Source organism: Chiloscyllium punctatum, chromosome 5, assembly GCF_047496795.1.
Source record: "Chiloscyllium punctatum isolate Juve2018m chromosome 5, sChiPun1.3, whole genome shotgun sequence".
NCBI classification, from domain to species: Eukaryota; Metazoa; Chordata; class Chondrichthyes; order Orectolobiformes; family Hemiscylliidae; genus Chiloscyllium; species Chiloscyllium punctatum.
The window spans coordinates 145,946,734-145,960,899 of record NC_092743.1 but is presented as its reverse complement, the minus strand read 5'-3'; the positions used below and the strand labels follow the sequence as shown (position 1 = coordinate 145,960,899).

At 41.3% G+C, this 14,166-nt stretch overlaps 1 protein-coding gene across 12 annotated transcripts in view; it reads left to right on the top strand.

Annotated features, from left to right (window-relative positions):
- fam110b (family with sequence similarity 110 member B) overlaps positions 1–14,166 on the top strand; it is a 216,556-nt gene that overhangs the window by 153,038 nt on the left and 49,352 nt on the right. Inside the window, exon 4 of one of the 12 annotated variants that reach the window (XR_011960757.1) lies at positions 5,540–5,854. The exons of the other annotated variants lie outside the window; for them this stretch is intronic. The gene's annotated coding sequence lies outside the window, so the exon portion shown is untranslated. Of the gene's footprint in view, positions 1–5,539; positions 5,855–14,166 lie in introns of those variants that run through there. 12 annotated transcript variants of the gene reach the window in all.

The window sequence follows — 14,166 nt, the reverse complement described above, 5'->3', positions numbered from 1 at the left end:
AGCCCCCTAATGCTTAGGCACCAACTCCTGGAAATCATGCATGTGGATGAAATTTTTAAATTATCTACCACCTGATATATATAAACAGAAGGTAGAAAATTAGGGTTAAGAAGTTTCTGTGAGGACATTACAGGCAAACATACATTTATCCTCATGTGGCATCCACACATGGATCTTCTAAACAAAGTAATAGGTGCTGTATTGTCTAAAAATATTACGCCTTTCTCTAATGCTTATTCCTTGTCCTGAGGACAAAATGGCAGGTCCCACAAAGAAACAATTTATTGTGAATGAAACCTGTTCCCTCTAAGGCTATTACAAGATTAAAAATTATCCACCAACCATAGCATCAGACCTTCAAGATGGTGTTGCTTGCCTAAAACCCTCCTTTTCTGAAGGTAGGAAATACCACTGCGTCAAACCATTGAATAGAAGTCTAACAAAGAAAACCCTGGAACATGCTCAAATCACCAGTTTGCACAAAACTCAAAATGAAAATTTGCCCTAATAAAATGGAGCTGAAAATGTGTTGCTGGAAAAGCGCAGCAGGTCAGGCAGCATCCAAGGAACAGGAGAATTAACGTTTCGGGCATAAGCCCTTCTTCAGGAAGGGGTCATGCCCGAAACGTCGATTCTCCTGCTCCTTGGATGCTGCCTGACCTGCTGCACGTTTCCAGCAACACATTTTCAGCTCTGATCTCCAGCATCTGCAGTCCTCATTTTCTCCTAATAAAATGGACACTAGATTTTTTTAAAATACCCTTTAATACAGATACACTGTATGATGAATAGAGTGTAGGTTGTCAGAATTTACAGGAGGACCTTGATCAGCTGGGGAAGTGGGCCATGAAATGGCAAATGGAGTTTAATGTAGATAAATGTGAGGTCTTGCATTTTGGAAAGTCAAATCAAGGTAGGAGTTTCATGGTGAATGGTAGGGCCTTAAGTAATGTAGTGGAACAGAAGGACCTTGGAGTTCAGGTGCATGTGTCTCTGAAAGTGGAGTCACAGGTGGATAGGGCAGTGAAGAAGGCTTTTGGCACACTGGCCTTCATCAGTCAGGGCATTGAGTATAGAAACTGAGAAGTTATGTTGCAGTCGTGCAGGAGATTGGTGAGGCCATACTTGGAATATTGTGTTCAGTTTTGGTCACCTTGTTATAGGAAGGATGTTATTAAACTGGAAAGAATGCAAAAGAAATTTACAAGTACGTTTCCAGGACTCAACATTCTGAGCTATAGTGAGAAGTTGGACAAGCTAAGACGTTTTTCTTTAGACCATAAGAGACCGAAAGGGGATCTTATACAAATGTATAAGATCATGCGAGGCATGAATACAGTCTTTTTCCCAGGGTTGGGAAATCGAGGACTAGAGGGTATCAGTTTAAGGTTAGAGGGGAATGAATAAGAGAGAATCTGAGGGGCATCTTTTTTACACAGAGGATGGTACGCATATGGAATGAGTTACCAGCGAAAGTGGTTGAGGTGGGTACATTAACAACATTTGAAAGGCATTTGACAAATACATGGATAGGAAAGGCATAGAAGGATATGGGCCAAGTGCAGAGAAATGGGGTTAGCACAGATGGACATTTTGGTTGGCATGGACCAGGTTAGGATAAAGGGTGTGTCTCCGTGCTGTTGAACTCTATGACTCTCTATGGCTGTAACATTGATCACTGTTAGTGGCACAGCATTCCATACTCCAGTATCCCTTTCCACGAAGAAACATTGGAATCTTTTTCTTTGCAGAAGTTCAGGTTTTCTTGGTTGTGGTTTCTTGTCTTTGTTTTACCTTCAATTGAATTGGTGTATGTGTATTTTTTTATTCTTCCTTTTCTCATTTCAAACAGTATTAAATCACCCCTTTGTGTTTGCCATTATGCCAAAAGCCAGACTAGTTTATATACTTTCTGTTGTGTATCATAGCTACCAGGTGTGAATTAATTGTTGTAAATTTGCATTACAGTTTCTTCAGGGATGCAACATCACTTCTGTGGTGCAGAGTACACACTGCACCTAAGTGTTTCACATCCTGTTTAAAATAAAAAGTGATCATATAATCCAAATATTTGCCAATTCTTTGACAATACATGATGAAATTAACACCCGGAACCTTGCATCCTGAATGAATAGGAAAAGTGAAGTCAACTTTTATTTTAACTTATTTTAGAAATGCCCAAAATAAATTACAATGATCTCCTTTTAGTCACGGTGTATAAAATAATCAATGGTAAAGATAATGTGTACTTGAAATATTCTTGAATAAATCGGGCTAATGGATTGTATGTTTAAATGAGTGAGAATTAAATGTATAAAAACATCATTGCATAAAGCACATGAGTGTTTACTTTATTCATAATTGGGATTTAGGCACTCACTGTCAATTTTTATTTGTCCAGAGGGCAATTAAAAGTCAACTATATTGCCATAGTTCTGGAGTCAGGTGTAGGCCAGGCAAGAAAAGGATTTCCTACCCTAAAGGACACTAGTAAACCAGATGGGTTTTTATTTCTTGCGCCCACACCTCCCCCCTTACTTCCGTCCAAGGCCCCAAGGGACACTTCCATATCCGCCACAAATTCATCTGCACCTCCACACACATCATTTGCTGCATCTGCTGCACCCGATGTGGCCTCCTCTATATTGGGGAGACAGGCCGCCTACTTGCGGAACGTTTCAGAGAACACCTCTGGGACACCCGGACCAACCAACCCAACCACCCCGTGGCTCAACACTTCAACTCCCCCTCCCACTCCACCAAGGACATGCAGGTCCTTGGACTCCTCCATCGCCAGACCATAGCAACACGACGGTTGGAGGAAGAACGCCTCATCTTCCGCCTAGGAATCCTTCAACCACAAGAGATGAACTCAGATTTCTCCAGTTTCCTCATTTCCCCTCCCCCCACCTTGTCTCAGTCAAATCCCTCGAACTCAGCACTGCCTTCCTAACCTGCAATCTTCTTCCTGACCTCTCCGCCCCCCACCCCCACTCCGGCCTATCACCCTCACCTTGACCTCCTTCCACCTATCACATTTCCAACGCCCCTCCCCCAAGTCCCTCCTCCCTACCTTTTATCTTGGCCTGCTGGACACACTTTCCTCATTCCTGAAGAAGGGCTCATGCCCGAAACGTTAATTCTCCTGTTCCTTGGATGCTGCCTGACCTGCTGCACTTTTCCAGCAACACATTTTCGGCTCTGATCTCCAGCATCTGCAGTCCTCACTTTCTCCTCAAGGGTTTTTATGACAGCAATACCTACATAGTTACCATTAACCCAACTTTTTAATCCCTTTTTTTATTGAATTCGCACATCATCCATCATGGTGGGATTCAAACCCATGACCTCAGAACTGGGGTTCTGGATTACTAGTCCAGTGATATCACCACTACCCTGCCACCTTCACTTAAAATGCTCAACAATGTCAGAGTAAAGCAGCAGAAACCAAAGCATTGAATCCAACTGAATGCTGAAATGCAGCAGTGATGAACAGAATTACTTCTTCCTGTATTTTATTTTCTAAGTAATTCAGTGGATGTAAAGAATTTGTAAATCCTGTTTTAGTGTGGTTCCAGGATGTCATTCCTTTTCTAATTGGACATTAAATTGGCTTGAAATGTGTTACTGGAAAAGCGCAGCAGGTCAGGCAGCATCCAAGGAGCAAGAGAATCGATGTTTCGGGCATAAGCCCTTCATCAGGCACTTTCTCCATTAAATTGGCTTACCTGGTTGAAGTTCAATTTTGATTTTCTATTCATAGTGTCGATTGTGGGGAGCATTTGGAGGAATGTCCTAAGCGACTGCTAGTTGGCACACTGTATAGCATTCAGTTGGAAATGCTGAAGCCAGAAAGGAATGAGGAAACCATTTATATTTCACAATATTGACTGTAATGTGATTGGTTCTAGCAAAGGTTGACTGTTACCCAAGTGGATAGTGAAAATGTAGCATCAGTAGGAACCTAATTTCTGCAACGGGTATGAGTAATAACTTCGGAATTTGATGTGGGTGAGATTATTTCTGGAAATATTTTCTCAAGGTTTAATTTAAGCTGTCAGATTCCAACATAAACAGCCAGCACTTTTAAATTTTAAGAAGCCCTGTTAGCAGAAACTACCTTATAGCAGCAGTTGTCTGCCAATCAACTGAAAGTGAATGGGTATTGATTACATTAGTCGAATTACTATTATTCAGTTAGTTACTTTAGTAAATGCTGACTTAGCAGTTGAACCTTGGGTGCAAGTCATCTGCTCTGTAGAAACATTGACAGGTTTCACTGTCACATCAAGTGACAAGGATGGAATTTGGCTATGTACAAGCAAACCTTGGAATTTTGATGTGGAGATGGAAGGAGGTGTGTGCTGATTTTTAAAATGAACTTACAGTCTCCAGAAGTTGTTCGATGTTCACAGCGTTAAGAGGTGAACAGGCAGCTGAGTTAACATTTTAAAATTCTAGGTGTGGACAGTACTTTAAACTGTTAGTGGTTGAATAGGTATTGCATTAAGTTTATAGTTTGACCAGTTAAACTACTTGGTTTAACTACAGACAAGCCGTGAAGGATGTTCTTAAACTAGAAATCTAATTATTTAAATGAAATGTGACACTTGTTGGTGTCCACCATGTTGTTAGTGTCATTCTAAAGCATAAAACAGCCATTCAGTCAACTGAGCTAACCAACTACCACATATGCAGTAAAGGCAGAGTTAGATTTTGAGGACATCAATGATTATGGGGGCAGGCAAGTAAATGGAAGTTGAGGTCTCAATCAAATCAACCATGATCTTATCCAGTGGTAGAATATGTTCAAGGGGCCGAATGGGCCTACAGTGTCTGCAGTAATTTAGTTTGAGGGAGTGTAGTGATGGATTTTGAATTTTTAGTAATAGAACTTTTTTCCAAAGCTGGGTTTGTTTATAGTGCAGTTTAATAAATCATTCTTCCTTGCCATATTCTTCCATAGAAGTATCTACAACGAATTAAAACTGAAAGAACTGTGGATGCTGGAAATCAAAAACAAAAACATAATCGGAAAGCTCAGCAAGTCTGACAGCATCTGTGGAGAGAAATCAGAGTTAACGTTTCAGGTCCAGTGACTCTTCCTCAGAATTCAGTGAAGTCGCTGGACATGAAACATTAACTCTGATTTCTCTCCACAGATGCTGCCAGACCTGAGCTCATACAGCAATTTCTGTTTTTGTGCCAGCAATTAATGCTAGGAAGATACATTTAATTTGAGACTTTAAAATTTAATCTTGGCTCATTTCTGCTCTGTGAATAAAGATTGGATTCACTGAATTAGATACGGCAAGGAACTACTTAACTCCAATTTAAAGCATGAGCAGATTTCCTGAAAGTTGTTTTTCAGTTTGATGCTTCAAGGAAAAGTAACTTAAGATAATGCTGGATTGTATTGCTGGCTTTCACTGTTGATATTTTACTCTGAAATGTCTCTATTTCGCATCCACTTTCCCCTCCTTAAAATTTATAGAAGTGAATTCTGTTTTATAGCCCAATATACATATTTTCTTTACAGACCTCTGTTACAGATAAAGTCTGTTCTGAGTTAAACCATTTTTTCTCATATGAAGAGTACTTGTAAATATCATGGACTGGACAAACTGGAGGGTCTGATCAGTGATTCAACAGTCATGTTGAGGCTTACAAAAAAACAGAATCAGTCGGGTAAGTTATTGAAAGACAAACATTACCACGATGTTCTATATCAGTCTGAATTTGATCTCAGGAGAGGATAAGAATCAATAAAATTCAATTTACAAAGGGGGAAAAAGAAATTCGGACTTTTCTTTGGGGGGAAAATGAACATTATTTCCAGTACCTCCTGTTTTGGTTTCGGGAGTTTTGATGAGGAGTAGTACCACTCTGCAGACAGCAGAATCTAACATTTGGGTTGAATTTAATTATTTTGAATTTGTTATTTTCAGGCCCTGTTCTTAATGTCATCCCCTCACTGTGTGCTCCAGAGCCTTCTCTGACAACAAACAGTCTATTTACAGAATTGAAGTCATACTTGATCTCAGGATGAATTTAAATTCACGCCATCATTTATGTCTATTTGTTTCATCCTACCTAACATTACTTGACTTAACACTTGGCTCAGCTTTTCAGTTCTTGAAACCCTCATTCATGCCTTAGTTACTTCTAGGTGTGGTTATTAAGTTTGCAGATGACACCAAAATAGGCAATATCAAGAGGAAGTTTATCAGAAATTGCAGCAGAACCCTGATCAGCTGGCGAAGTGAGCCGAGAAATGGCAAATGGAGTTTAATGTAGTTAAGTGTGAGGTCCTGCATTTTGGAAAGTCAAATCAAGACAGGAGTTTCATGGTGAATGATCGGGCCTTAAGTAATGAAGTGGAACAGAGGGACCTTGGAGTTCCGGTGCATGTTTCTCTGAAAGTGGAGTCACAGGTAGAAGGGCAGTGAAGAAAGCTTTTGGCACACTGGCCTTCATCAGTCAGGGCACTGAGTATTGAAGTTGTGATATTATGTTGCATTTGTGCAGGAGGTTGGTGAGGCAACACTTGGAGTACTGTGTTCAATTTTGATCACCTTGTTACAGGAAGGATGTTATTAAACTGGAAAGAGTACAGAAGAAATTTGCAAGGATGTTGCCAGGCCTCAAGAGACTGAGTTATGGGGAGAGGTTGGACAAGTTAAGACTTTTTTCTTTTATAGCATTGGAGACTATGGGGGATCTTATAGAAGTGTATAAGATCATGAGAGGCATGAATAGGGTGAATGCACTCTGGTCTTTTTCCCAGGGATGGGGAATCAAGGACTAGAGGGCATTAGATTAGAGGGGAAGGAATAAAATGAAACCTGAGGGGCAACATTTTTGCACAGAAGATGGTATTCATATGGAATGAGCTGCCAGCAGAATTGGTTGAAGTAAGTACATTAACAACATTTAAAAGGCATTTGGTCAGATATATGGACAGGAAAGGTTTAGAAGGATATTGGCCAAGTGCAGGGAAATGAGGTTAGTGTGGATGGGCCAGTTTGGGCCAAAGGGCTTGTCTCCGTGCTGTAGGACTCTATGACTCTAGATTCAACTGTTCCAACACACTCTTAGCTGGTCTCCCATGTTCTACCCCAGGCGACTGACTGTGTGGAATTTGCGCATTCTCCCCTGTCTGCGTGGGTTTCCTCGGGTGCTCAGGTTTCCTCCCACAATCCAAAATGTGTAGGTTAGGTGAATCGGCCATGCTAAATTGCTCGTAGTGTTAGGTGAAAGGGTAAATGTAGGGGAGTGGGTCTGGGTGGGTTGCGTTTCAGCAGGTTGGTGTGGACTTGTTGGGCCGAAGGGCCTGTTTCCATGCTGTAAGTAATCTAAAAAAAATCTAAAAAATTGGAAGTCACCAGAAATTTGGCCCTGTACTAACCTACAGCAAATCCCAATCCATAACAAACTCTCAGATTGCAACATCTTGACTGTAAAATTCTCATTCTTGTTTGTAAGTCTTTCCACAGCCTAGTCTCTCCTCTCTCAGTAATTTCCTTTTCATAACAGTTATATGTTGGTTGATCACTTACTGTTGCAATTAGGCAAAGAATTAGTTTTAGATTAAACCCTTGGGGCCCAGTAAAAAAAAATCATACATTGTTCTATCCATAAACTTGGATTTAATGTTGAATAATTCGAGCACCAATTTGTATTAGCATTCAATAAATTTCAAACAAGAACAATAATTTTGATTCTTCAGTAAAGGCAAAACTCCACAAAAGTCTTAATTTTGACATCTGAAGGTGACAATTTAAGAGTGAACCCCAAATAACTGTACAGTACAGCAAGTAACTATGTAAAAACAAATAATTTTTGGAAAAATTCCGTTGGTTTCTTTAATGATTAGAGTTTTGTAGTAATGGAAATGTGAATTCTGTGGTAGAGCATGTGTCAAGAAACAAACAACTCAGTTGCAGCACAGAGTAAATTTTGTGGGGAATTGTTGAGGTGAGGGCTGACCCACTATTGTGATGGCTGGCCTCTGGGAACAGCATTACTCACTTTAATGTTGAGACTTGCCTCCTTTCTCAGGAGGACATCCTGCCCATATAAGCTGCCAGTCAATCCAGTTGACTGATCCCAGTGGCATCAGATGGGTGTTACACCTGCTCCTGGGACTACAGACAAGTGACTGTGGGGTCATGTTTAAGAAGCAAAGGGAGAAGGTTAAACAGGATTTGTTGATGCCCCATATGACTGTGGAGGGCCTAGTTTCCTCCATTGCCTGACAGCAGATGCTTGCTGGATACTTTGCATGTCATGGACTGCCACAGGCAAAATACTAGTATGGAAGGAAAAGACTCTTATGTGGTTATTATTTGGAATAATAAATGACTCAAGGGGCCTCAACTCTTCACCAACTCCCCCCCCCTCAAAATAAACACACACACACACACACACACAATTCCTCTCTCCTACCCCTTGTACAACTTTATATGGGACAGCAGGCACACACTGTCCAAATCCGAACCCGAGCCCTGGCAGGGGAGCATGAAATCCGGCTCGTAAAATCAACCAATGATTTTGTGCATGTTGGTCTTGATGCATTAGTGGGCTGAAATTGCATCACGTGCGTAAAATCAACTGGCTTTAAATTGACTGTTCTCCCCTCATTCCGGCTGCTTATTCTGGTTTAGCTTCTGAATGTTGCAGCCTTTCTCTACAACCTTTCCAGACTAACAGGAAACCAACAATTCATAGGCATTTAAACTGGCTGGAGCCAAGCCATTTAACATGTCAGCCTAAAAATAAGCAGTTTATATTTGATAGAGCAAACAGTGAAATGGAATAGTTGGTGCTAATTTAGTGAATAGTCGAAAGTATGTCCACTTATAATTGCAGTGCATCAGCCATTCAAATACCATGGTTTGCATTAGTCCCTGAGGATTGCTAACCCTCCTACTTTAGAACAGCATAAGGCTTTAAACATTTAACAGTCACTGTCCTGCCCCCACTCTCTCAGAACTGCACACACTGTAGAGAAGCCACTGACTCCATGACATCATCCCTTGCTGCTGCAGAATGGTAGGCCATTGTTTCGGGGTGTATGGAAACAGTCAGCAGAACACTGAGAGACTCTGTGGAGCTGAAGGGGCAGTGTTTAGAGATGGAACAGGGGGAGTATTGGTTATTAGAATACTTGGAGCGGGAAGGGGCAAAAGTAACAGTAGAATGAGGTTTGCGGAATTGCAGACAAGTGACAGGGACTGAGGCCAGTAGAGAGAGAGCAAACTGAGGGATTGGGGCTTGGAGAAGGATTTGGGCATGAGCAGATGAGGAAAGGAGCATAGGTAGAGGTTGACAATTAGTGATTGCTTAAGCAAGAGCAACAAGAGCTGCCAACACATGAACAGACTAATAGTCATAACATCACCGGAGCAGACCTTTCAGCCCATTTAAGAGCCTGTTCTCTCTCGGTTAGTCAAACTGCTTCTATTCTCTCACACTATACATGTAACCCTGCAAGTTTGTTTCTTTCAAATTACTTGCACATTCTGTTGTGAAGAACTGTGTAAAATATCTGTTCGATTAATTTTTATTTTATTTTTCATTATTATTTCCAGTCTCTCTTTCTGTAGGACCAGCATTCACAGTAATGATTTTCATTCTGAAAATACTTGCAGAAACTGTTCCCTGCTTTTATATTTCTGGCTAGCTTTCTCTTATTGTTTTCATCTCCTTGTTCATTTCTTGGACTTGGTTCTTTTTATATTCTTTCAAATTTTCTGCTCTGCCATCTGTCTTTGCACTACAATATGATTTTTTTGAAACTATTTCTAACATTTCTAGTTAACTATGGATGGTTCTTTTTTTTAAACTCACTCGAATATTTCTTTCTTGAATTCTGAAATATCCCCTTAAATGTCTGCCAATGCATCTCCATTGACCTAGCCTTTAAACTAAATATGCCATTTCACTTTAGCCAGCTCTGATTTCCTGCCCTCATAATTGCCCTTGTTTAAGTTTTTTGTAAAAATATGTCAAGGACTTACTCTCTTTCCCCTCCCCCGAAACTGAACATAAAGTTCAATAATATTATGGTCCCTCCTCCCTAGGAGAACCTACACTAAGGTTGTTAACCCTATCTTGTACGATACCAGCTCTGATATAGACTGCTCTCTGGTTAATATCAGCATGGGTAAAAACAATGACTGCAGATGCTGGAAACCAAAGTCTAGATTAGAATGTTGCTGGAAAAGCACAGCAGTTCAGGCAGCATCCAAGGAGCAGTAAAATCGACATTTCGGGCAAAAGCCCTTCATCAGGAATATAGGCAGAGTGCCTGAAGGGTGGAGAGATAAATGAGAGGAGGGTGGGGGTGGGGAGAAAGTAGCATAAAGTACAATGGGTGAGTGGGGGACCGGACGAAGGTGATAGGTCGGGGGGGGGGGTTGGAGTGGATAGGTGGAAAAGAAGATAGGCAGGTAGGACAAGTCATGGAGACAGTGCTGAGCTGGAAGGTTGGAACTGGAGTGAGGTTGGGGAAGGGGAAATGAGGAAACTGTTGAAGTCCACATTGATGCCCTGGGGTTGAAGTGTTCCGAGGCGGAAGATGAGGCGTTCTTCCTCCAGGCGTCTGGTGGTGAGGGAGCGGCGGTGAAGGAGGCCCAGGACCTCCATGTCCTCGGCAGAATGGGAGGGGGATTGAAATGTTGGGCCACAGAGCGGTGTGGTTGATTGGTGAGGGTGTCCCGGAGATGTTCCCTAAAGTGCTCTGCTAGAAGGCGTCTAGTCACCCCAATGTAGAGGAGACCGTATCGGGAGCAACGGATACAATAAATGATATTAGTGGATGTGCAGGTAAAACTTTAATGGATGTGGAAGGCTCCTTTAGGACCTTGGATGGAGGTGAGGGAGGAGGTGTGGACGCAGGTTTTACAATTCTTGCAGTGGAAGGGGAAGGTGCCAGGATGGGAGGGTGGGTTGTAGGGGGGTGTGGACCTGACCAGGTAGTCACGGTGGGAACGGTCTTTGCAGAAGGCGGAAAGGGGTGGGGAGGGAAATATAGTGGGGTCCGTTTGGAGGTGGCGGAAATGTCGGCGGATGATTTGGTTTATGTGAAGGTTGGTAGGGTGGAAGGTGAGCACCAGGGGCGTTCTGTCCTTGTTACAGTTGGAGGAGTGAGGTCTGAGGACGGAGGTGCGGGATGTGGCTGAGATGCGTTGGAGGGCATCTTTAGCTATGTGGGAAGGGAAATTGTGGTCTATAAAGCAGGAGGCCAGCTGGTGTGTTCTGTGGTGGAATTGTCCTCCTGGGAGCAGATATGGCGGAGGCGGAGGGATTGGGAATATGGAATGGCATTTTTGCAGGAGGTAGGGTGGGAAGAGGTGTAATCCAGGTAGCTGTGGGAGTTGGTGGGTTTGTAAAAAATGTCAGTGTCAATTTGGTCGTCATTAATGGAGATGGAGAGGTCCAGAAAGGGGAGGGAGGTGTCAGAGATGGTCCAGGTAAATTTAAAGTCATGTGCTGTTCTGAGAAACAATCTTAAATATTCTGTATGAATTCCTTATCTAGGATACCTTTGCTCATCTGATTTTTCTAATCTTTGTGGATTGAAATCTCGCATTATGATGCTGATCATGCCATTCTGACAAGCTCCCATTATTTCTCCTTTTATGTTCCACTCTTATGCATGGTTACTGTTACAACTGACTTCTTGCCTTTACCATTTCTCATCTCTTCCCATTTCCTAAATTTATGTCAGCCCTCTCTATGTTGCCCAATTCTGTCATTAACTAGCAGATCCACCTCCCTATCTTTCCCTGGCTTCCCATCCTTCCTAACTTAAATTTATATGCAACTCTTTTGATTGCTTACCCACCAACTATCAGAATTCTATTGATGACATTGGCATATGCTGACTAGTGTGTGAAACTCAAATGTAGGTATACTCAAAAATAATTTCCCAGTGCAGAATTGTCACCTTCTCATACAATCTGAATCCATGTTATACTATCAGCTGATGATCTGACTTGTGCAGTAATACTATCTGTTTTTATTTATTTTAGTTAACTTAATGGTCATTCACTCAAGCAAAGTCACATGGGGTTGTGGATTTTCTTTAACCACAGAACAGATGTTTACTACACAAAAGGCAAAAATCCAACCATGTAGATGTAGACTTAGAAAAAATTTAAAACAACTAGTAAAACAAAGTTTCAACCTATTTTCCAACACCATCATTTCACAGCATCTCAAATCTGGAGAAATGACACATCTGTGTTGAATATTTAGGTTTGACTTAACTGATTCACCTCTGGTTTGTCCTGTGAACTGTTGAGTTCTCACATGAATTCCCATAGAATTGGTCCTGAGGTGACTTGGGTTCAAGTCTCTCCTGTTTTGAAGGTGTACAATAATGTCCCTAAACAGGTTAAATAGAAGAATCTAAAATCCTGTGGATTTCTAACCAAACATTCCTGGTCTGGAAATTGAACAAACCTAATTTTATTTTGTACTGAGGTTACTTATTCCCTTAACTGATCTGAAAAACTCCTTTCTAGGAGTGAATCTGGTTTTAATCCTAGTCAGATCTCCTTAAAACTGTCCTGAAAACTTTTAATCTCTGTTTTCAGAACCAAAAATTGATCCTTGCTTGTTTAAAACTGTAAGCTAACTAATGGCTTTTAATGTTTTACTCCACTTGTCGTAAATTACCCCAGTATAAGCTATTTTCCTTCAACACTGGGGTTTCCCTGCTATATAACACAGACTGGATTGCGTCACTGTTTGAAGGATCATCTGACCTAGTTTTTTTTAAAAAACAGCACCCTTCACAGAAGTATCCATCACTATTTTAAATTCAACTTTTAAGGATGACAATAATGTCTGAGTCTGATCAACAGACTGAGGAAGGTGAAAATTTCCAGAGAAGAATGAAGAGTCATCTCGCCATTGCTACTTTCCTGAAATCTGCCCTAGCTTAGAAGCAGTTTAACATCAGCACTAAAATAGGGTCTGATCTGAACAAAAATTACAACTTTATTCTCCAGAGAGTTAGGAATATAGAATTGGAGTAGGCAGTTCAGCCCTTCAAGCCTGGTCTGCCACTTAATAAGATCATAACTGATCCGTGGCCTAACTCCATATGGCTGCCTTGAGCACAAATCCCTTGCCTTCTATTGCTTCTAAAAGCAGATTGTAACCCTGGCTCAACTGAGTTTATAATACTAATGAGTGAGGCTTACATTAATAGTTTAAATGCACTCAAATTTCATTTAAGTTGCCTCCAATTTGAAATTTGTTCACTTTCATCAAACTGTCTTTTCAGTTTTTGTTCACTAAGTGTCTAATAACAATCTCTCACATTCTTTTGGATAGCTGAATAGATGGTGACTTTATACAGAAATGGTTTTGTTCCTGCCTTTTAGCTGTATTGGGGAAGAGTGTATACACCCCAGTGCTAATGATGAACTGGTTTGTGTTTTTTGTTTCAGATTCCTTCAGCACTACATAAACAGGAATATTTTCAATAGTGAATATTTACAACTAGTGTCCATATTTCTGCAGGAATGTTTCCATGTATCTCCCATTTGTACTTTATCGGCTGGCTGCAAAATAGTTTCTATTTCACAGTGCTACAGAGGTATATTAAAACTGAGGTCAGAATTCAGCTTCCAGGACAGTAGCAGTGACATGTTTAAGGATGCAGTTTTTCTTTTCATTCTTGGAATATGAGCATGATGGTAAGAACAGCATTTATTGTTGATCCCTTGAGAAGTGATAATGTGTTGCTGCTTTGAACCAATGTAAGACAAAGAAGTGGAAGCAAGGCCATTCGGCCCTTCAAGTCCACTCTGCCATTTAATCATGACTGTTGGGTGTTTCAACTCCACTTACCCGCACTCTCCCCAGAGCCCTTAATTCCTTGCGAGATCAAGAATTTATCAATCTCTGCCTTGAACCACCCAACTTCCCAGCCTCCACTGCGCTCCGTGGCAATGAATTCCACAGGCCCACTGCTCTCCGGCTAAAGAAATGTCTCCTCATTTCTGTTCTAAATTGACCCCCTCTAATTTTAAGGCTGTGCCCACAGGTCCTAGTCTCCCCGCCTAACGGAAACAACTTCCCAGTGTCCACCCTTTCTAAGCCATGCATTATCTTGTAAGTGTCTATTAGATCTCCCCTCAACCTTCT